Source organism: Haemaphysalis longicornis, unplaced genomic scaffold (assembly GCF_048455015.1).
Source record: "Haemaphysalis longicornis isolate Haplotype H1 unplaced genomic scaffold, Haemaphysalis longicornis Haplotype H1 scaffold_2, whole genome shotgun sequence".
In the NCBI taxonomy this organism is placed as follows: domain Eukaryota; kingdom Metazoa; phylum Arthropoda; class Arachnida; order Ixodida; family Ixodidae; genus Haemaphysalis; species Haemaphysalis longicornis.
The window spans coordinates 23,274,790-23,297,934 of NW_027526295.1; positions in this window are offsets into that span (position 1 = coordinate 23,274,790).

Consider the following 23,145-nt stretch of genomic DNA (forward strand, 5'->3'; position numbering starts at 1 on the left):
GTCTGAACGAACTTTCCGTGTAAGAATTGGTAGTGCACTTTCTAATGTACATGTTCAGGAAAATGGCGTGCCTCAGGGAGGTGTTTTGAGCTGCACACTCTTCATAGTTAAGATGAACTCACTCCGTAAGGTATTGCCACCAACCATTTCTTGTTCAGTTTATGTAGATGATGTCCAAATATCATTTAAATCATGTAATATGTCAATCTGTGAACGTCAAGTCCAGCTCGGCGTGAACAAACTTGCTGGCTGGGCGGACACAAACGGCTTTAAGCTGAACCCCGTAAAAAGTACTTGTGTTTTGTTCACCCGTGTTCGTGGGATCCATGTGGACCCTGACATTACTCTAAACGGCGTGTCGATTCCTGTAGAAAAGGAGCACAAGTTTTTAGGCCTAATATTCGACAACAAACTAACATTTCTTCCTCATCTGAAAATGCTTAAACAAAAATGCCTAAAAACTATGAATATCCTTAAAGTCGTCTCTCACCAATCGTACGGTGCAGACAAGCAGCTACTCCTGCGTCTGTATACTGCACTGGTAGGATCTCGCTTGGACTACGGCAGCGTCGTATATGGGTCTGCAACGAAAACGGCACTTAAAATGCTTGACCCAGTTCTGCATTTGGGGCTTCGCCTTGCTTGTGGCGCCTTTCGCACCAGCCCTGTCGAAAGCCTCTATGCAGAGTGCCACAAATGGTCCCTGTATCACCAGAGGATATACACTGACCTTTTGTATTCCTCTAAAATCATGTCTCTGACAAATCATCCTCTTAACTCGACCATTCATGATGCATCCTCACAGCAGCTCTTTTTAAACCGTCCATCTATTCCCATGCCGTTCCCTCTCAGGGTGAGAGCAGAAGCTTCTGAGCTAGCAGTGTCATTCTCATATATCCACAAGACACCGATCATTGATTTTATTGCACCATGGCAGGCCAGGGATGTTTCCTGTGACCTGTCTTTTGTGCAGTTCGACAAAAACCGGGCACCAAGGGCAGCTATTATGCAGCATTTCCTCTTCCTGCAGGATAAGTACCAGTGTGCAGAGTTTTACTCCGACGCATCAAAGACAGCTGATGCTGTGTCTTGTGCTGCCCATGGACTGAACTTTAACATGGCAAAAAGAATGAACTCACACAACAGCATTTTTACAGCTGAAGCACACGGCATTTTACTTATTTTAGACGACATTGTCCAACATCAAATTCCCAAGTCCATAGTTTTTACAGATTCTCTTAGTGTTGTACGTGCACTTTTGTCCAGAAAACGCTCAAAAAATTATGTAATCAATCTTGTTTTTAAGGCCCTTATGGCGGCATACGCATCAAGTCTTGAAATAACAATATGTTGGGTTCCTGGCCATTGTGGAATAGCCGGGAATGAAACCGCAGATGAAATGGCCACTGCTGCTACACTCTTGAATTTAGTGGGCATAGCAACACTGCCGTACACAGATATGAAGCCACACATCAGACACCAACTTCACAACACATGGCAAACACACTGGAGTGAACAGACAGATAACAAGTTACACGTAATAAAACCACACTTGGGACCATACGCTACTGACTCACACAACAGACACATTGAAGTTACCTTAGCTAGGTTGCGGATAGGCCACACACATGTAACACACTCACACCTGCTCACTAGCTCTCCAAGACCTGTGTGTAGCAGGTGTGGGGACGGCCTATCCATAGTCCACATCCTAATAACATGCAAGGCACTCGACACAACAAGACACAGACACTTCAAGGAACTATACAGACAACACTTTCCGCTACAGCCTTCCTTGTTTTTGGGTGACAATGCCATGGTCTCTGTGCAACGCGTTTTTAAATATTTGTCTGATGTTAAGTTTTTAAACCTCATTTCCTATCATGCGTAATCAAAACTGGCCCTATACACCAGCCATCACCATTGCCGTTGATTGATTTTACTGCTGTTATTTTGGCTTCAGTAGCCACTATTTTCTTTTACATACTTTTGTTTGGCGCTCTTTGCCCCAGGTGGCCTTGCGCCAAAAAAACTCCAACCATCATCATCAGTGGGGTGTGGGCACTGACCCATATGGCAGTGACCACTTCCCCACCTCACTTACATATATAGGTAAAGGCCCAAGCAGTTCATCTTCCCATAATAGGTTCAATGAAGCACGAGCTAACTGGAACACATTTACAGAGACATCCAAACTACACCACACATCCATAGGACACCTACACGTTGAAGAAGCTACCCAACTCCTCACGGCCCACATCCTCGACGCCGCCGAAAAGTCCATTCCCCACGCCTCTGGTGCCCCGCGCAACCAGCGGAGGCCGTGGTGGAATGAGGACTGTAGGCGGGCGCGAGAGGCCCAGAACAAGGCGTGGGGTGTCCTTCGTCGGTACCCCACGTCGGGTAACCTCATTTTGTTCAAACGGGCCAAGGCGTTAGGAAAACGTGTGCGCCGTGAGGCGAAACGAGAGAGTTGGCACGCCTTCTTGACATCCATTAATTCATACACGGACACACACAAAGTCTGGACACGTATACGCAAGCTCAAAGGACAACAGACACACAGCCTGCCCCTGGTTAGCACAACAGGGGACACACTTGAAGACCAGGCTAACACGCTTGCACAACACTTCGAACACGTGTCCAGTTCAGCACACTACACGAACACTTTTATGAAACACAAAACATCTGCAGAAAAAAAGCCCTTACACGACAAAGACAGATCAAAAACTTCCTACAACTCTGAATTCACTCTCTATGAGTTGAGGGCTGCCCTGAGCACGTGCAAACCTTCAGCTCCAGGCGCAGATAAGATTACATACACCATGATACAGCACCTACACCCAGACACTCTTGAAACACTCTTACACCTATACAACAAAATATGGCTTTCGGGGCACATTCCACGCTCTTGGAGGGAGGCAATAGTAGTGGCCTTCCTAAAGGAAGGGAAGGACCCTTCCTCTCCCGCCAGTTATCGCCCCATTGCCCTGACAAGCTGCCTGTGTAAGCTCTTCGAGAAGATGATAAACAGGAGACTCGTGTACTTCTTAGAGTACAACGGTCTTCTCGAGAGCTGTCAGGCGGGCTTTAGGGCGGGGCGATCTACGAACGATCAACTCGTTGCGTTAGAGTCATATATTAAAGATGCTTACCTCCATAAGCAGTACTGTATGACAGTATTCTTTGATCTTGAAAAGGCGTACGACACTGCTTGGCGGTACGGCATCCTCAGCGATTTGAAGTCCTTTGGTATGTCGGGTAACATGTGGAACACGCTTGCCAGTTACCTCTCTGAAAGAACGTTTCGCGTGCGAGTTGGAACAGCACTCTCTAGGGTTCATGTGCAGGAAAACGGTGTTCCGCAAGGTGGAGTTTTGAGTTGCACGTTGTTTATTGTAAAAATGAACTCTCTTCGGAAGGCTCTGCCACCAACCATTTCCTGCTCAATCTATGTAGACGACGTGCAATTATCCTTTAAGTCTTGTAACCTGTCTATCTGCGAGCGCCAAGTCCAGCTTGGTGTTAACAAGCTAGCTGGCTGGGCAGATAGCAACGGTTTTAAATTTAATCCAGTGAAGTGTACTTGTGTTTTGTTTTCGAAAAGGCGTGGCATTCGGCCGGATCCAGACATCAAACTCAATGGTGTCTCAATTCCAGTCAGAAATGAACACAAGTTTTTAGGTGTAGTCCTTGACGAAAAGTTCTCGTTCATTCCACACGTAAAACAACTTAAACATAAATGCTTAAAGGCCATGAATATACTCAAGGTTCTCTCCCACTCTTCATATGGGGCTGACAAACAACTTCTTTTACGTGTTTATACCAGCCTGATAGGTTCACGATTAGACTATGGAAGTGTTGTTTATGGGTCAGCAAGTAAGACATCCCTCAAAATGCTGGACCCAGTGCTTCATCTGGGGCTGCGGTTGGCATGTGGCGCCTTCCGGACTAGCCCGGTCGAAAGCCTCTATGTGGAATGTAATAAGTGGAACCTACAACGTCAGCGAGCATACACAGATCTCCTGTTTGCTTTTAAAATTTCATCTATGCCGCACCATCCTTTTAAATCGGCTTTTTATGATACGTCTCAGACTGCACTACTCCTAAACCGACCATCGTTCTCTGCGCCCTTCTCTTACAGAGTCAGAGAGGAAGCGTCAGAGCTTTCTGTCTCCTTTTTAGACACCATACAAAGTTCTCAAACAGATTTTATAGCACCATGGCATCTCCGCCCTGTATCATGCGACACATCCTTCACACATGTAGATAAAAACCGAGCTCCCACATGTGCAATTCTGCAGCACTTCTTGTATCTGCAGCAGAAATATCAATTTTCTGAATTTTATACGGACGCCTCTAAAACTGCAACCTCTGTGTCCTGCGCGGCGCATGGGCCCGGCCTTAATGTCACTAAAACTCTTAACATTAATACGAGTATCTTTACGGCAGAGGCTTATGGTGTACTTCTTGTTGTTAATCATATCCTTCAAAGTCACATCCTACAATCCATTATATATACAGACTCCCTCAGTGTCGTCCGGGCGTTGTCGTCAACAAAGTCTTCAAAAAATCACGTTGTAAATCTAATAGTCAAGGGTATTATGTCTGTGTATGTCCACAAATTTGAACTAGTCCTTTGCTGGGTCCCTGGCCACTGTGGTATAGCCGGGAACGAAGCAGCGGATCGAATGGCCGCTGCTGCTACACTCTCGAATACAGTAGACATAACCACATTACCCTACACCGACGTGAAACCACACATCAGACAACAACTTCGCAAAACATGGCAAACACACTGTAGCGAACAAACCGACAACAAGTTACACGTAATAAAACCACACTTGGGACCATACACCACCGACACACGCAATAGATACACTGAAGTCGCCTTGGCTAGATTACGGATAGGGCACACTCACGCAACGCACTCGCACCTGCTCACTGGATCTCCAAGACCTGTGTGCAGCAGGTGCGGAGAGGCCCTATCCGTGATCCACATCCTCATAGAATGTAAGGCACTCGACACTACACGACGCAAACACTTCCCTCAACTACACACACGACATATTCCACCACACCCATCATACTTCTTAGGAGATGATGCCATGTTTTCTGTTCAGCGCACCTTTAAGTTTCTATCAGAAGTTCACTTTTTACAACTCATCTCATACCACCCATAGCTTTACCCCTGGTCCTATACACCAGCCACCTTATTTATTTTTTAACCACTCTTGTTCTTCACCCTGGCCCTTTACACCAGCCGTACTCATAGTTTTTAACTGATTTTATTTCGTGTTGTCTCCTCATCAAATAACTTTCTGTTTGGCGCTCTTTGCCCGTGTCGGCCTTGCGCCAATAAAATCAAACCATCATCATCAGCGTACATTCATAACATCAATAAACTCCTACACAGACACACGGAAAGTATGGACACGTATACGCAAGCTAAAAGGACAACAGACACACAGCCTGCCCCTGGTTAGCACAACAGGGCACACTCTGGAAGACCAGGCTGACACACTCGCACAACACTTCCAGCACGTGTCCAGTTCAGCACACTACACGAACACTTTCCTGAAACATAAAGCCTGTTGTGAAAAGAAGTCCCTACGCGACAACAACAAATCACAGACTTCTTACAACTCCCTGTTTTCACTACATGAGCTGAGGGCTGCTCTGAGCACGTGTAAACCCTCAGCTCCAGGCCCAGACAACATCACATACACAATGTTACAACACTTACACGCAGACGCACTCGAAGCACTTCTTCATCTATATAATAAAATGGCTTTCGGGGCACATTCCAAAGTCTTGGAGGGAGGCCGTAGTAGTGGCTTTTTTGAAGGAGGGAAAGGACCCGTCGTCCCCCTCAAGTTACCGCCCTATAGCCCTGACGAGCTGCCTGTGCAAGCTTTTCGAGAAGATGATCAATCGCAGGCTCGTGTACTTCCTTGAGTACAACGGTCTTCTCGAGAGCTGCCAGGCAGGCTTCAGGGCGGGGCGCTCCACCAATGATCAGCTTGTTGCGTTGGAATCCTACATAAAATATGCCTTCATTCACAAACAGTTCTGTATAACAGTCTTCTTTGATATGGAAAAGGCCTACGACACGGCATGGCGATACGGCATCTTGAGTGACTTGAAGTCATTCGGTGTTTCGGGCAACATGCTCAGCACACTTTCTAGCTACATGTCTGAACGAACTTTCCGTGTAAGAATTGGTAGTGCACTTTCTAATGTACATGTTCAGGAAAATGGCGTGCCTCAGGGAGGTGTTTTGAGCTGCACACTCTTCATAGTTAAGATGAACTCACTCCGTCAGGTATTGCCACCAACCATTTCTTGTTCAGTTTATGTAGATGATGTACAAATATCTTTTAAATCATGTAATATGTCAATCTGTGAACGTCAAGTCCAGCTCGGCGTGAACAAACTTGCTGGCTGGGCGGACACAAACGGCTTTAAGCTGAACCCCGTAAAAAGTACTTGTGTTGTGTTCACCCGTGTTCGTGGGATCCATGTGGACCCTGACATTACTCTAAACGGCGTGTCGATTCCTGTAGAAAAGGAGCACAAGTTTTTAGGCCTAATATTCGACAACAAATCAACATTTCTTCCTCATCTGAAAATGCTTAAACAAAAATGCCTAAAAACTATGAATATCCTTAAAGTCGTCTCTCACCAATCGTACGGTGCAGACAAGCAGCTACTCCTGCGTCTGTATACTGCACTGGTAGGATCTCGCTTGGACTACGGCAGCGTCGTATATGGGTCTGCAACGAAAACGGCACTTAAAATGCTTGACCCAGTTCTGCATTTGGGGCTTCGCCTTGCTTGTGGCGCCTTTCGCACCAGCCCTGTCGAAAGCCTCTATGCAGAGTGCCACAAATGGTCCCTGTATCACCAGAGGATATACACTGACCTTTTGTATGCCTCTAAAATCATGTCTCTGACAAATCATCCTCTTAACTCGACCATTCATGATGCATCCTCACAGCAGCTCTTTTTAAACCGTCCATCTATTCCCATGCCGTTCCCTCTCAGAGTGAGAGCAGAAGCTTCTGAGCTAGCAGTGTCAGTCTCATATATCCACAAGACACCGATCATTGATTTTATTGCACCATGGCAGGCCAGGGATGTTTCCTGTGACCTGTCTTTTGTGCAGTTCGACAAAAACCGGGCACCAAGGGCAGCTATTATGCAGCATTTCCTCTTCCTGCAGGATAAGTACCAGTGTGCAGAGTTTTACTCCGACGCATCAAAGACAGCTGATGCTGTGTCTTGTGCTGCCCATGGGCTGAACTTTAACATGGCAAAAAGAATGAACTCACACAACAGCATTTTTACAGCTGAAGCACACGGCATTTTACTTATTTTAGACCACATTGTCCAACATCAAATTCCAAAGTCCATAGTTTTTACAGATTCTCTTAGTGTTGTACGTGCACTTTTGTCCAGAAAACGCTCAAAAAATTATGTAATCAATCTTGTTTTTAAGGCCCTTATGGCGGCATACGCATCAAGTCTTGAAATAACAATATGTTGGGTTCCTGGCCATTGTGGAATAGCCGGGAATGAAAGGGCAGATGAAATGGCCACTGCTGCTACACTCTTGAATTTAGTGGGCATAGCAACACTGCCGTACACAGATATGAAGCCACACATCAGACACCAACTTCACAACACATGGCAAACACACTGGAGTGAACAGACAGATAACAAGTTACACGTAATAAAACCACACTTGGGACCACACGCTACTGACTCACACAACAGACACATTGAAGTTACCTTAGCTAGGTTGCGGATAGGCCACACACATGTAACACACTCACACCTGCTCACTAGCTCTCCAAGACCTGTGTGTAGCAGGTGTGGGGAGGGCCTATCCGTAGTCCACATCCTAATAACATGCAAGGCACTCGACACAACAAGACACAGACACTTCAAGGAACTATACAGACAACACTTTCCGCTACACCCTTCCTTGTTTTTGGGTGACAATGCCATGGTCTCTGTGCAACGCGTTTTTAAATATTTGTCTGACGTTAAGTTTTTAAACCTCATTTCCTATCATGCGTAATCAAAACTGGCTCTATACACCAGCCATCACCATTGCCGTTGGTTTATTTTTACTGCTGTTATTTTGGCTTCAGTAGCCACTATTTTCTTTTGCATACTTTTGTTTGGCGCTCTTTGCCCCAGGTGGCCTTGCGCCAAAAAACTCCAACCATCATCATCATCAACTTCACACAACACGACACAAACACTTCAGAGAACTCTACAGACAACATATCCCACTACATCCATCGCTGTTTCTAGGTGGCGATGCCAGTGTTTCTGTGAAACGTGTGTTTGATTATTTGTCAGATGTTGTTTTTAAACCTTATCTCATATCACGCATAATCAAATCTGGCCCTATACACCAGCCATCACCGTTACCTTTAATTGATTTTACTATGTTCGGCTTACATGTTTTTATACCTACGTTTTTGTCGTAATCACTTCGCTTCATTATATAACTTCTTTTCTGGCGCTCTTTGCCCTGGTTGGCCTTGCGCCATGAAACACCAACCATCATCATCATCAGTACCACCATTGAGGCACGCAGGTCGGTAAGGGTGGCCATGTTAGCGTTAATCAGTGTTGCGAGATTGCCGCATCTAAGGCCTCGTCGTTAACATCGACCAGGTTGTTAAGAAAACTTCCGAAGATGCATCAAAATGGCGTGAACACACTTGTGTTTTTGTAGGGTTGTTTAGTTTAGTTTATTCAGTATAGTTACTCGAAAAAGACGTAGATGTGGTCCTGGGTTAGAAGTTGTAAAAAACAACTTCACTAGGGACAAAGCGATTGATGGCGTGGCTTACATGACACTTCATACATTACAGAAATATATAGAACAAATACCATGTTTTCGAAGATATGTGGTATGAAAAAAAAGCAAAAATTGAGTCGCAGTAGATATCACAAAGGTATAACAAGAGGGATACTGAATACAAGAGAATAAATACAAGAGCAAACAACGCTGTTTGTGAGATAAAGGATGCGTTATCTTTTATTCGCATTCGGAACAACGTCAGTCGCGCGCATCCGCAGAGCAGGGATGACAAGCTATAGCCTCCCAAGGTAACCGACTAATACGCATAAACAACGAAATGGCGGCGCCCATGAACCGTGGCAGTGTAAACAAATGTCGCGTAATGCGAACTGACCGACGATAATGGCGGCGGCACGGAACAATAGAAAAGAGTGCCGATACTCTGCACCCTTATCTAGTGACACTAGCCTATACTCGGGAACAAGTTAAGAACGGCACCAGCTTATGTACGGTATCACTCCGCCGAAGCGACGGACCCGGATGTCAACGGGCGCGCGCGTTTTGAAAGAAGATTGCTATGAATTCATGATGTCGCCTGCCTTTTCTCACGTAGTTTATTTGACGTCACTGCAGTAGTTTATAAGTATACTGAGTCCACAGAATCAGGGAAACGGCTCATGCCATGTTCAAAATATTCCCAGTAACGCACTACTTGCGCCGCGCGGGAACATCCGGCTGCGGTGATGAGGCACAGCGGCAACTTCCGTTGCCGTTCTTAAGTTGTAACCGGGTATAGCGAACTGACAAAAGCCCGCCGAGATGACGAGTGACATTTCATACGCTTCTCCACCACCATTTGTAGTGGTTCAAAACAGACTTGCTGGGCATACACTTTCGCAGGGCGGGGTGGCGACCATTTGTTTTGTTGCTGATGGTGTGGAATTTGTGGGCGTGGTTGTGGGCTTCCTATTTTTCTTTTTTCATTAAAAGCGCTCTGCCTTTTATTTAACTTCGCTTGTCAGACGGAGCACTTTGGCACAGCCACGGCCTTCTTAACCACTACTCGAAAAAATAATGGTTAGCATTTTTGTTACCGTACCGGTTTTCAAATTACAGGTTCATGGGGAAATTTTATATCGCTAGGATGTGCATCCTAATATGACTTATTACAAACAGCACGTTATTATAAGGCTTAAACAGTTGAGATACAGCTCTTAAGGTTTTTATTTTTGGCCATCGTTTTCTACTGAACAAAACTCTAAAGCAAGGTCACTTCAATCTTCAGCCCATGGGGCCACGGAAACCTAGTCCGCCCATCATTCCCGGCATCATCATTCCGGGCATCATTCCCGGCATCATCATTCCGGGCATCATTCCCGGCATCATTCCCGGCATCATCATTCCTGGCATGCCTCGCCACCACATGCGCACACGTCGTATCACAAACTGAGCTGTGGTGAGAGAGCACAGCAGGGCGAGGCACAGCAACAGCATCGCGGGAGAGGTTTGGGCACTTCGGACCATGGTGTTGGTGTCTGCAGAAGCAAAAAAAAGCGGCGAAAACCCTGGGCCTATTTTATTAACACCAGCAGCACGCAAATTACTGTAACACATTTTGTACTCCGAAGTAATGATGCACTTAACTGCAAACAACCGTTTAATAAAAAAGCAACGTCGGTTTAGTTTACTACCTTTATGTGCCGCACACTTGCAAAGATCATTGAAAGCAGCAGCTCATCCAATCTTGCCTATAAAGTAAAATAAATGTACACCATACTGTGCTCGCACGGTTTAAACTGTGCTCGCACGGTCATGACTTCAGTTATATCACATCGATGTGGACCAGTGTAACGTTGTGCCCCCGGGTTTTCCTGGCTGGAGCCTTAGGGCTTTCAATTTTCAGTAATAATATTTATTTATTTTGGAATTTTGTTACCTCTATTGTCATCTTTCATGACTGGAGTCATTATAGACAAATTACAAGTGAAAGTGGTTTTCTAACTCCGAAAACTACTTGATGGTAGTCCTAATGGTGCAGGCTGTAGCAAATGAATCATAATATAAAATGTGCGTTGCCATTTGTTTTCAGAAAGCCCACGCTGGGTGGCGTACCATAATAATAATAGAGTTATGACGAAGATGTGTGAGAATGCTTAGGGGTAGTACTTTCTTTTGATTGCTCGTGAACAGCCTACCTGCAAAAAGAACCTCGAAGGCCGCCGGGACGCTAAATATTATGCAACAGGATCCTCAGTCTTCAGAAATTAATCTGACTTCCTTAAGTCCTGAAGTACAGTGGTCTAAAATTGCGTTCGACCGGTAGTAACGAAAGCATGTCCGCAGCATGTTCATACAAACTGTCTAGCAATCATTTGAAAACTACCCGCCGCGGTCGCTCAGTGTCTAAAGCGTTGCGCTGCTGAGCACGAGGTCGCGGGTTCGATTCCCGGCCGCGGCGGCCGCTTTTCTGATGGAGGCGAAAAGCAAAAACACCTGTGTGTACGAGATTTAGGCGCACGTTAGAGATCCCCAGGTGGTCAAAATTAATCCGGAGCCCTCCACTACGGCGCACCTCATCGCCTGGGTTCAATCAATCATTTGAAAACTCGAATAACGGTATGCTGGGTTCCTGGGCACTATGGCATCGCCGGGAACGGGGTGGTTGATGAGTGGGCTGGTGCTTCTGTGCTTAAAAACACAGTCGACATAGCAGCACTACCTTACACAGACCTCAAGCCACACATCAGGCAACACATTCGTAAAACGGGGCAAACGCAGTGGAGTGAACAGACATACAACAAACTACGCGTAATAAAACCACACTTGGGAAGATGCACAACTGACTCACTCAACAGACACACGGAGATTGCGTTAGCTGGGCTACGGATAGGCCACTCACATGTGACGACACACACCTGTTCGGTAGACCCTCAAGACCCGTCTGTAGATAGTGGCAGAGGGCCTATTCGTGGTTGACACCCTAAATCAATGTAAAGCACTCTACACAACACGACGCAGGTATTTCCCTGAACTGTACAGACAAATTTATTCTAATGCACCCATCACACTTTTTATGTGATGATCCAATAGTTTCTATTCAGCGTGTTTTCAAGTTTTTAACAGAAGCCAAGTTTTCACAAGCTGGTTTCGTATCACCCATGATTATCCTGGTCCTATACAACAGTAGTCTGACCCTTTAAACCGTTCAATTTTTATTCCGGGATTGTTAAGTTACACCTAACACAAACCTGGTCTAGCGTTTTTTTGTTTAGGCCCTCTTTGCCCCTCCCTGGCTTTGCGCCATAAAACCTGCAATCCTCTTCATCATCCCAACTGTCGCTGACTGGTGCTCAAAACGTTTTTGTGCTTTCTTGCATAACGAGCTTCGTCATGCCTGGTACAGTCATTTTTTGGCAGGACGACCAGACTCGTAAGTTTGTAGCAAATTGGGCGAGTTGGATAGCATTCATGGTGGTCAGCGCCAACGTGTTCTTCCAATAAAGCGTGTTCTTCCAATAAAATTTCAGTTGCTAGACAGCGCCTGTGTCGTCTATTCTCTTCTTGGTGTGTTGTTTCCGTTCGCGCTGACCACCATGAATCTAAGTTTAGTACAAATAACTTGAAATTCAAAAAATAAAACAACCAAGTAATGCCTCCTTACAAGAAAAAAAACTTAAGAAGTATTTGCAGGAACAAACCGCTGGCGCCTGATGGCCATGCCGCATTTAAATACATTTCTTAGCCGAAAGTGACAAGTGGTTGAGCAAATATTCCTGCCTTAAAATGCCTCACCTGTCCTGTCGGGTCTAGAAGTCTCCGACGAGGTCTGATGGCCACTCAGATCACAGTAGGAATACCCAAAATATTGTGTCTTGAACGGTACATAAAACAGTGGAATAAAAAGATGCCGGAGATGCCCAGTTGCGATTATATTTGGTTAGAAACAGCGGAGAAATTGGCTTCATAAAGCGCACATGGAAGGAAGGGATACCGAGAAGGGCCAGATGGTCACGCTTTCTAAGGATCTTAGATTCTTCGTAAGAAAACGAGCGGCATTAACCAGGGTTGCTCTTTATGGTGAAAAGCAAGTCGCGACCTCTCGGAAGTTATGAAGTTTCCCGAGGGAGATAAATTACCCTCGCCGAAACGCCTGCGCACAAGTGTGGCTTCTCGCGGAAAAGTGCTCGCGAAAGAACGTTGATCACGGTGCGGCAAAACACCCGACGACAGGAGAGCACGCGTCAAAGCAGCGAACCGCGACAAAATGGCATTCCCGAAAATTATATGCGCCAGAAGTCCCCCGAACAGCCGGCGAGGAAACACCCCGGCGGCAATTGAGTAGACTTGAATTGCGCCATAAAAGCCCAAACCTTCATATTGCCGCTAAAACAACTTTCCTTGCACATCACCTTTTGTGTTTTAAATACATGATGCAGTAAAACAATTTCAGCGCATTCTTTCTAACTGTTAGCTCGTCAAATCACGAGGCCGTGGTGTTTCCATTCCTTGCACATCGTCTTTTGTGTTTCAAATACATGACGCAGTAAAACAATTTCAGCGCTTTTTTCTAACAGTTAGCTCGTCGAATCACGAGGCCGTGGGATTTCTGGCAAACTTCAGTGCTGTATGCCTTAAACGGCCCATGCCGCAAAGTATGTTTGTTTTATTCGGAAGATTTCGTGTTTTGTAGTACCCCCACCGCTTGTCCCGCAGCAAACGACGCCTTCAATGAGAAATGAATCAGTTTTAGTTAATTTTTTTATTTCCCGCCACATCGTGTATTTTAGGGACGTCTGCCATGAAGTTACAAGGGCGGGTATTCAAACGAACTTAAAGAGCGCCATTACGCTCTGCAGCGGATAGCGGCGCCTTGCTGACCATCAGTCCGGCTACATGGCGCCACCACACTGTCCCGCGGGCCGTAGCCCGCCTTCGCTTTATTTTTCACCGTATTTGTACCTGGCTTGCTGTGATTACGTTTGAAAGTGATCATTTCGTAAAACATAGGGTATGCTTTGCAAACGGGCACGTAAACAACGTCGCTTACTCCAGTCGGCCAGTGTCATGTGAGACAAATCCAAAGCGGCAGACTGCCGTGCAGCTAAACCACCACAGTGCGCACAGTACCAGTACCAGGAAGCATCGGTACTTCCATGTTTACGTGTAATTGCGTAACTTTCACTGTTTACCCTAACTTTTTTACTGCTATAAAATGGACATGCATTCCATCTAAGCGAAAATAGCCCGTTTCTCCAGCCTATCAGCTGACTAACTTGCGTTTGCGTTTTCCGGCCTCAGCCAACCGCACGGCTTGGCATATGAGGTCATATGTTCTAGTGCGGAAAAGGAGCTAGTGAGTCGCATGACTATTCCATTTTTAAAGCGAAGTGTTTTACCTCTACCCCCCACAAGGGGGAAAATCCCGCAAACAAATAAAAGTTACTGGCACCGCCAGGAATCGAACCTAGAATGAATAGAAAAACTGAGACAGAGCACGTTCTCTTATCGATTGAGCTACGAGCCCACACAGAGACGGGGGAGACAGACGGTGTCATCACCGAGCACATCGGCGAGCCCCTGAGCGCTGTACAGTAGTGCCCCGGTACCTTCCAGCTGCAGTCCGGAATGCGGTGCGAACTCAGGTGCGCCCTCGGTGCCGTCTGCAATGAACGCTTGTCTGCTTTGGGAGGTGACATTTAAATAGACAGCGGGGTATTACTGCTGTTAAAGACACTTCCACGCTCGTTTTCTTCGGGTCGGGCAAATAGGGCTGCTTAGAACGCAGCGCCTCAATATACGAGTACAAAATTCGGTCGAGAGCAAGTGCAATCTTATTCGTTGCATGCCTAGTAGTACGTTGTCGTTGCGTTGAAAATATTAAGCCGTCATATGTGTGTACAATGTCTGTTTATTTCAGTTTATTTCTTTTCATCACAGAGATGAGGGTAGGCCGGGGAAAAAAGCGACTTGGTGTCACTTGAGAAGACCCGAGCCCCCCGTTTACATGGAAGACAGCGAGATCTTGAACAGAAATTTTTGTACATCGCATACAGTATTAAGGACACACACACACACACACACACACACACACACACACACACACACACACACACACACACACACACACACACACACACACACACACACACACGCACGCACGCACGCACGCACGCACGCACACGCACGCACGCACGCACGCACGCACGCACGCACGCACGCACGCACGCACACACAAACACACACACACACACACGCGCGCGCGCGCGCAAAAAGAATATCTGTAGGAAAGTGGAAGACTTAAGAAACATCAAAATGCCTTTTATGAAACTGTGCTACATGAACGTACATGAACGTACATGAACATGAACGTACATGAACGTACAAGTGTGCTACATGAACGTACATTGTATAAAGAAAGGACACATGTCATAGCTCTGAGAAAAAAATACATTAAAAAAACAATAATAAAGTTGATTGGAGCCAGCATACAGCTTTCACTTTTCAAATTTTACTCGATAAAAAGAAAAGGAAAAAAATGAGAAAATAAACAATTGCAACCTACAACAGGGCTTGCCGAATTGCATGGATACTACTGCGTTCTACGCTAATTTTATTCTCAAGTAGTTTATTAACTAAATGAGGGGCAGAATAACGAAGCATTTTCCGACCAAAATGGGTTCTAAAGAATGGCGTGTACCAGTAATCTTGGTTCCGACTTTATAAACCGAAATAGTTCTTTTCAGGTGGAGTAGACTCAAAAAGCTTTCATTGTTATTATTTAAGCTCGTTTGTAATGGATGGCAAAGTAAAAATGAAAAAGTTTGTGGACTGGTACTATTTTAAAACGGCTAAACAGTTCATCTGTAGGCGCACACTAATATACGTTAGCAATGTACCTAATTCCTTTTTTCTGAAGCATATAAAGTTTATTGAGGTTGGTATTTGTGGTCGCTCCCCACACCAAAAAACAATAATTTAAATGAGGCAAGAACAGTGTGTTGTAAATCAGTAGTTTGATTGGCACTGGAAGGAAGGAACGCAATTTGGCAAGAACACCAACACATTTACCCAGATTGTTTACAACAGAATCTACGTGAACATCCCTTGAAATATTCTGATGAAAGTACAAACCCAGGGTTTTTACAGAATCCGCAGGCGCAATAGCAGTGTTACCCAAGTATAGCTGACAGTTAAGAGAAATAGCAAGGTTGTCGCGTATGAAACAGAATCGCATTTGTCTTATTTGTATTAATAGAAGGGAGCTCACTCCACGCTTGCAGGCCCTGTATATATTGTCACGAAGCCAAGGACGACGCAGTTGTTTGGAAAAGAAACACGTTTATTGGAGCGAACTTGTGCTCCCCTAACAACTGAAAAGAATACAGAGGCGGCGAAGCAGCGGTCAACAAAGTGACGTACGTGCGTCGGCGAGCGTCGCAGAATCGAATGCCCCGGCGTCCGCACTGCAGGCCCCAAACCATCCACCGCCGGCGGCGGCGGCGTCGGTGTCCGCAGTGCTCCTCTATAAAGAAACAGCATCCGGCGCCAGGTTTCGATCCGCGGACTTTGCGGCCGCAGCGCGACGCTCTACCGACCAAGCCACGGACGCGACGTGATATCAGCGTTAGTGACGCGCCTTATATCTTTAACGCATTCAAACTACGTCGTCAGCGGCGTGCGTTGGCGACTCAGCGGCGTTATAGCGGCTTGATAACTGCGTGGTGTACACGTGGTACTACAAACCCGATGGAAGAGATGGAAGAGAAGGCGGCGAGGCGGTGGGCTGCGGGGGCCGAGCGCAAGCGCCGCAAGCGGGCCGACAACCGTGCATTCGCACTTTCACATTCTCCCCCTCGGGGAAATGCGGGGGAATTTTTTTATCTTTCGGCGCGCGTGGTTCTCGAAACGTCGATTCACATCGAGAACATAGTAGATCCAAGAAGATTATTCTGGGCTGTTCACGTTAGATTGGAATGCTCCCCTATCACAACAGATAACACATGCGGCACAGAAAGAAAGAAAGAATGGAACACGCGCTTCCCTTGGCGCAGAGATAACACAGAACGGCGCAGCCGGGCGGTTAAAGCAAAACACAAATAAACAAACCCAATGTATGGTTCGCGGCATTACCCCCCTCTACGAGTGCATCGACCCGATGCTAACATAAGCGACAGTTCGAACAAATGAAAATAAAAGTTCGTCATCGTCCGTAGAAAGGTTTTAAGCGAACCACGTGGACGACTTCGGCTCGCGTGCGTCGTCGTGATGTGCCGGAATCACCACTGGGGATCACTTCGTAGGTTAATTGCCCAACACGTCTTAGAATCTGGTACGGTCCGAAGTACCGTCGCAGGAGCTTTTCACTGAGTCCGCGTCGTCGAATGGGAGTCCAAACCCACACACGATCCCCTGGTTGGTACTCGGCGTCTCGGCGTCGGAGGTTGTAGCGGCCCGCATCCACCAGCTGCTGGTCCGTTATACGAACTCGAGCGAGCTGGCGGGCCTCCTCCGCACGTTGAAGATATCCGTGGACGTCGGCGTTGAGGTCGTCGTCTTCTACGTGCGGAAGCATGGCGTCGAGCATCGTAGTCGGCCTTCTACCGTAGACAAGCTCGAACGGCGTCAGCTGCGTCGTCTCCTGGATAGCCGTGTTGTACGCAAACGTGACATACGAGAGCACTTCGTCCCAAGTCTTATGTTCAACGTCAACGTACATTGACAGCATATCTGCGATTGTCTTGTTCAGACGTTCTGTTAGTCCGTTCGTTTGGGGGTGGTACGCCGTCGTTCTTCGGTGATCCGTGTTGCTATAGCGTAATACTCCTTGCATCAGCTCCGCAGTAAATGCCGTTCCGCGGTCTGTGATTAGGACTTCCGGGGCTCCATGTCGCAGCACAACTTGGCTTATAAAGAACTTCGCCACTTCTTGTGCAGTCCCCCTCGGAAGAGCGGCGGTCTCTGCGTAGCGCGTCATGTAGTCTGTCGCTACGACAATCCACTTGTTCTGTGATCGTGACGTAGGGAACGGGCCTAAAAGGTCCATTCCAATCTGTTGAAATGGTCTCGATGGGACGGCGATCGCTTGCAGAAGTCCGGCGGGTCTTGTCGGCGGCGTTTTTCGTCGCTGGCAGTCACGGCAGCTCCGGACGTAGTGGGTGACGTCAGAGGTAAGGCCGGGCCAGTAGTACCTCGCCTTGATTTTTCCAATAGTGCGGGCTGTGCCCAGATGTCCGGAAGACGGGTCGTCGTGGCACGCTTCCAATATTTCGTCACGAAGGTCCGCGGGGATGACGAGAAGGTAATTCGCTCTTGTTCCGGGGCTGAAATTCTTCTTCACGAGGACGGAGTTTCTCAGGCTGAATGCTGGTAAGCTGCGTTTGAAGGTCCTAGGAACGGCAACGTTGCATCCCTCGAGGTACTCGATTAGGACGCGTAAGTCGGGGTCGGCACGCTGCTGGGCGGCTAGGTCGCTCTCCGTCACGATCCCGAAGAACGCGCTGTCTTCATCAGAGTCTTGTGGTGGTGGGTCGACGGGGGCGCGGGACAGGCAGTCGGCGTCGGAGTGTTTACTGCCGGATTTATAAACGACTGTAACGTCGAACCCCTGCAGGCGCAAGCTCCACCGCCCAAGACGGCCAGAGGGGTCCTTCAAATTGGCGAGCCAACACAGCGCATGGTGGTCTGTTACAACCTTGAATGGCCTTCCGTACACGTATGGGCGAAATTTTGAAATCGCCCATATAATAGCCAGGCACTCTTTCTCAGAGGCAGAATAGTTTTTCTCCTCCTTCGACAGACCACGGCTGGCATAGGCGATTACCCTTTCGCAGCCGCTTTGCTTTTGGACAAGGACGGCATCCAAGCCTATATCACTGGCGTCCGTGTGCATTTCCGTTTCGGCATTTTAGTCGAAATGAGCGAGCACGGGCGGGCTTTGGAGGCGTTTTTGCAGCTCGCAGAATGCTTTTTCTTGGTCGCCTTCCCAGCTGAAAGGGGTGCAATCTTTCGTCAAGCGCGTGAGTGGCTCTGCAATGCGTGCGAAGTTTGCGACGAAGCGCCGGTAGTATGCGCACAGCCCGAGAAATCTTCGCACGCCCTTCTTGTCTTTCGGCCTAGGGAAGTTCGCAATGGCTGAAGTTTTTGCCGGGTGAGGTAGGACTCCCGCGGCGTTGACGACGTGGCCCAAGAACTTGAGTTCCCCGTATGCGAAACGGCACTTTTCAGGCTTCAGCGTCAACCCCGACGTACGAATGGCCTCGAGTACAGACTCCAACCTTGCAAGGTGTTCGTCGAAAGTCCGGGCGAATACCACTACGTCGTCGAGGTATACGAGGCAGGTGTGCCACTTAAGGCCAGCTAGCACAGTGTCCATGACTCTTTGAAACGTCGCTGGTGCTGTGCACAGCCCAAACGGCATCACCTTGAACTCGTATAGGCCGTCTGGGGTTATAAATGCAGTCTTCTCTCGGTCTCTCTCGTCCACTTCAATTTGCCAGTAGCCGGTCTTCAGGTCCATCGATGAGAAGTACTTCGCGTGGCAGAGGTGGTCGAGGGCGTCGTCGATTCGGGGGAGGGGGTACACGTCCTTTTTCGTGATTTTGTTCAGTCGCCGGTAGTCAACGCAAAACCTTAATGTGCCGTCTTTTTTCTTTACGAGTACGACGGGCGCAGCCCAGGGGCTTTTCGATGGCTGTATAATGTCATCGCTCAGCATGTCGTCGACTTGAGTCCGGATGGCTTCTCGTTCGTGTGAAGAGACGCGGTACGGTGACTGTCGGGTAGGTCGGGCTCCATCTTCGATTATTATTCGGTGCTTCGCTAGAGGGGTCTGATGTAGTTTTGCGCTCGACGAAAAACATTGGCTATAGCGACGCAGCAAAGCCAATAATTTGTTCCGTTGTTCTTGCGGTAGCGCCGGATTTACGTCGAAGGGCTGCGGAAGCTTGAAGGTGTCATCGGGTGTGCGTTCAAAGTCGGCGACCGCGATCACGTCACTTGCTTCTTGCGTTTTTTCGAGGAACGCAATTGCAGCTCCCTTGTTTAAATGCTGGTACTCTTCAGTGAAATTAGTGACCAAAACGTGAGATTGGCGTTGCTTAAAGTGCGCAATCCCTCTTGCGACGGAGACACCGCGGTCGAGAAGCAACCTTCGATCACTCTCTACGATAGCGTCGATGTCAGAAGCAGCATCCTCACAGTAGACGGCGATCATCAAGCTTGCGCGGGGTGGCAGGGTGATGTGATCGTCGGCGATCCTGACAGCAGCACGGTGATCGGGGTTCGGCTGCGGCGTCGTGGAGTAATCGGAGGAAAAAGTTATCGACTTGGTCTGCAGATCAATTATTGCGCCGTTGTCCGTCAAAAAGTCCATTCCGAGAATTACGTCGCGGGAGCAGTTAGGCAAAATAACGAACTCAGCAGGGTACGTGGTGCCGCCTATGGTGACGCGTGATGTGCACGTTCCACTTGGCGTTACGAGATGGCCTCCTGCTGTGCGTATATGCGGACCGTCCCATGTTGTCGTAACTTTCTTCAGCTTCGACGCGAATGAGCCGCTCATTACCGAGTAGTCGGCTCCCGTGTCGATGAGGGCGACTACGTCAAAGCCGTCGATGGACAGCTGGACGTCGGACGCCGCTTTCCTGGAGTTTCTGGTGCGTCGGGGCGTTGTATCTCGGCTTGTGCGTGTTGACGGGCGGGCACCATGCGTCGTCATTCTCGTCATCTTCCCAGCGGCAGGCTCTGTCGTTTCGGGTAAGCGTCGCGTCGTGTCGTTGTCGGGTTCGGGAGTCACGTCCGGGTTAGATCGAGTCGTTGGGCTGCAGGTACGGTGTTCGGTGCGGCCATGCGTCGTTGGAGGGTTTTCGTTTTTTCGCCGTTCTGCAACTTCACCTCCAGAAGTTGCTGCTTTTAGTTTCCCCCGCGTGGGCTGGGGGACCTTCCACGTGAGAAGTCAGCGGTGTTATGGCGGTTTGGCGACTGGTACCGGTAGGGCGACGGCGAGCGGTTGAAGCGGGCAGGTCCTCGGTTCGTGTTGGACAGGTATTCGTCGATCTCAGTAGGGCGCTGGCCGGGTCGGGGGCGTGGTGCGTCGACGGAGAAACCACGCAGTCCGAGTCTCTTGTATGGGCAGCGACGGTAGATGTGGTCGGCCTCTCCGCAGTGGTAGCACAGAGGACGGTTATCGGGAGTTCGCCATACGTCCGTCTTCCTCGGCGTCTGGTTTCGGGATACCGGGGGCCTGGCGGGTGACAGTGGGCGGCGGTACGGCGGGGCCTCTTGACGGCGTGTTGGTGCAGGGCGGGGTCGACGAACAGCCGCGGAGTATGTCATAGCTTGTGGCTCTCGGGGTACCTCGGATGGCGTAGACGTTCCCAACGCTTCTTGCACTTCTCTAATCACGTCGGTGAGGGAAGCGACTTGGGGCTGCGGCGGTGTTGGGAGAAGTTTCCGCAGCTCCTCTCTCACTATTGCGCGGATAGTCTCGCGTAGGCTGTCGGCCGGGATCCGCGTGCTGCCAAAGTCGTTCGCATTGGCCGCGCCAACAAAGTTGCGGTCATACTGCTTAGCACGCATTTCGAGGGCTTTCTCAATGGTGCTGGCTTCGGTCACGAATTCGGCGACGGTTTTGGGCGGATTTCGGACAAGTCCAGCAAACAGTTCCTCCTTCATTCCGCGCATTAAGAAGCGCAACTTCTTTTCTTCCGTCATTGCGGGGTCCACGCGGCGAAATAGCTGCTTCATCTCCTCAACGAAGATCACGACTCCTTCATTGGGGTGTTGCGTGCGCGTTTCCAACAAAAGGGCGGCTCTTTCTTTCCGCACGACGGTAGTGAAGGTCTTAGTGAATTCGCTTTTGAACTGAGCCCAGTTTGTCAAGGGGCTCTCGTGGTTCTCGAACCAAGTGCGAGCCGAATCTTCCAAGTAAAAGAAAACATGCCGGAACGTTTCTGCGTCGTCCCACCTGTTGAATTTCCGGACGCGCTCCAGTTTCTCCAACCATTCTTCTGGGTCTTCTGCGGGGGCTCCTCGGAATGATGGCGGTTCCCGTGGCTGCTGCAGAACGACGGGAGGATTGGCTTGTTTGGGCATGGTGCTGGTTGCGACGTCTTTCTTCTTCGCTTTCTCCGGTAGTAGACCGACCTCGGGTGGTAAATCTTGCACGCGGAGGCTGGCTCTTGTTGGACTGGCTTGGCGGCTTCCAGAGGTTGTAGTGGGCATGAAGGGTGCGTACCCCGCACCTCCACCAGATGTCACGAAGCCAAGGACGACGCAGTTGTTTGGAAAAGAAACAAGGTTATTGGAGCGAACTTGTGCTCCCCTAACAACTGAAAAGAATACAGAGGCGGCGAAGCAGCGGTCAACAAAGTGACGTACGTGCGTCGGCGAGCGTCGCAGAATCGAATGCCCGGGCGTCCGCACTGCAGGCTTTTTAAGTGCGAATGCACTTTATAAGCGACCCCAAACCATCCACCGCCGGCGGCGGCGGCGGCGGCGTCGGCGTCCGCAGTGCTCCTCTATATTTAAAAAAGAAACAGCATCCGGCGCCAGGCTTCGATCCGAGGACTTTGCGGCCGCAGCGCGACGCTCTACCGACCAAGCCACGGACACGACGCTGATATCAGTGTTAGTGACGCGCCTTATATCTTTAACGCATTCAAACTACGTCGTCAGCGGCGTGCGTTGGCGACTCAGCGGCGTTATAGCGGCTTGATAACTGCGTGGTGTACACGTGATACTACAAACCCGATGGAAGAGATGGAAGAGAAGGCGGTGGGCTGCGGGGGCCGAGCGCAAGCGCCGCAAGCGGGCCGACAACCGTGCATTCGCACTTTCACATTCTCCCCCTCGGGGAAATGCGGGGGAATTTTTTATCTTTCGGCGCGCGTGGTTCTCGAAACGTCGATTCACATCGAGAACATAGTAGATCCAAGAAGATTATTCTGGGCTGTTCACGTTAGATCGGAATGCTCCCCTATCAAAACAGATAACACATGCGGCACAGAAAGAAAGAAAGAATGGAACACGCGCTTCCTTTGGCGCAGAGATAACACAGACCGGCGCAGCCGGGCTGTTAAAGCAAAACACAAATAAACAAACCCAATGTATGGTTCGCGGCAATATAGTGTATTATTCACAAGTGGAATTAAGCTCTGCAGATTATTATCAGTAAAAATATGCTTGTGTCGTCAGCATACATAATGTAAATGGGATATAATTAATCATTGGGATGTCGTTTATGTAGAAGATAAATAACAATGGCCCTAAAATGCTACCTTGTGGGACCCCAGTGGTGAATAGCTGAAATGAAGATATAAAGT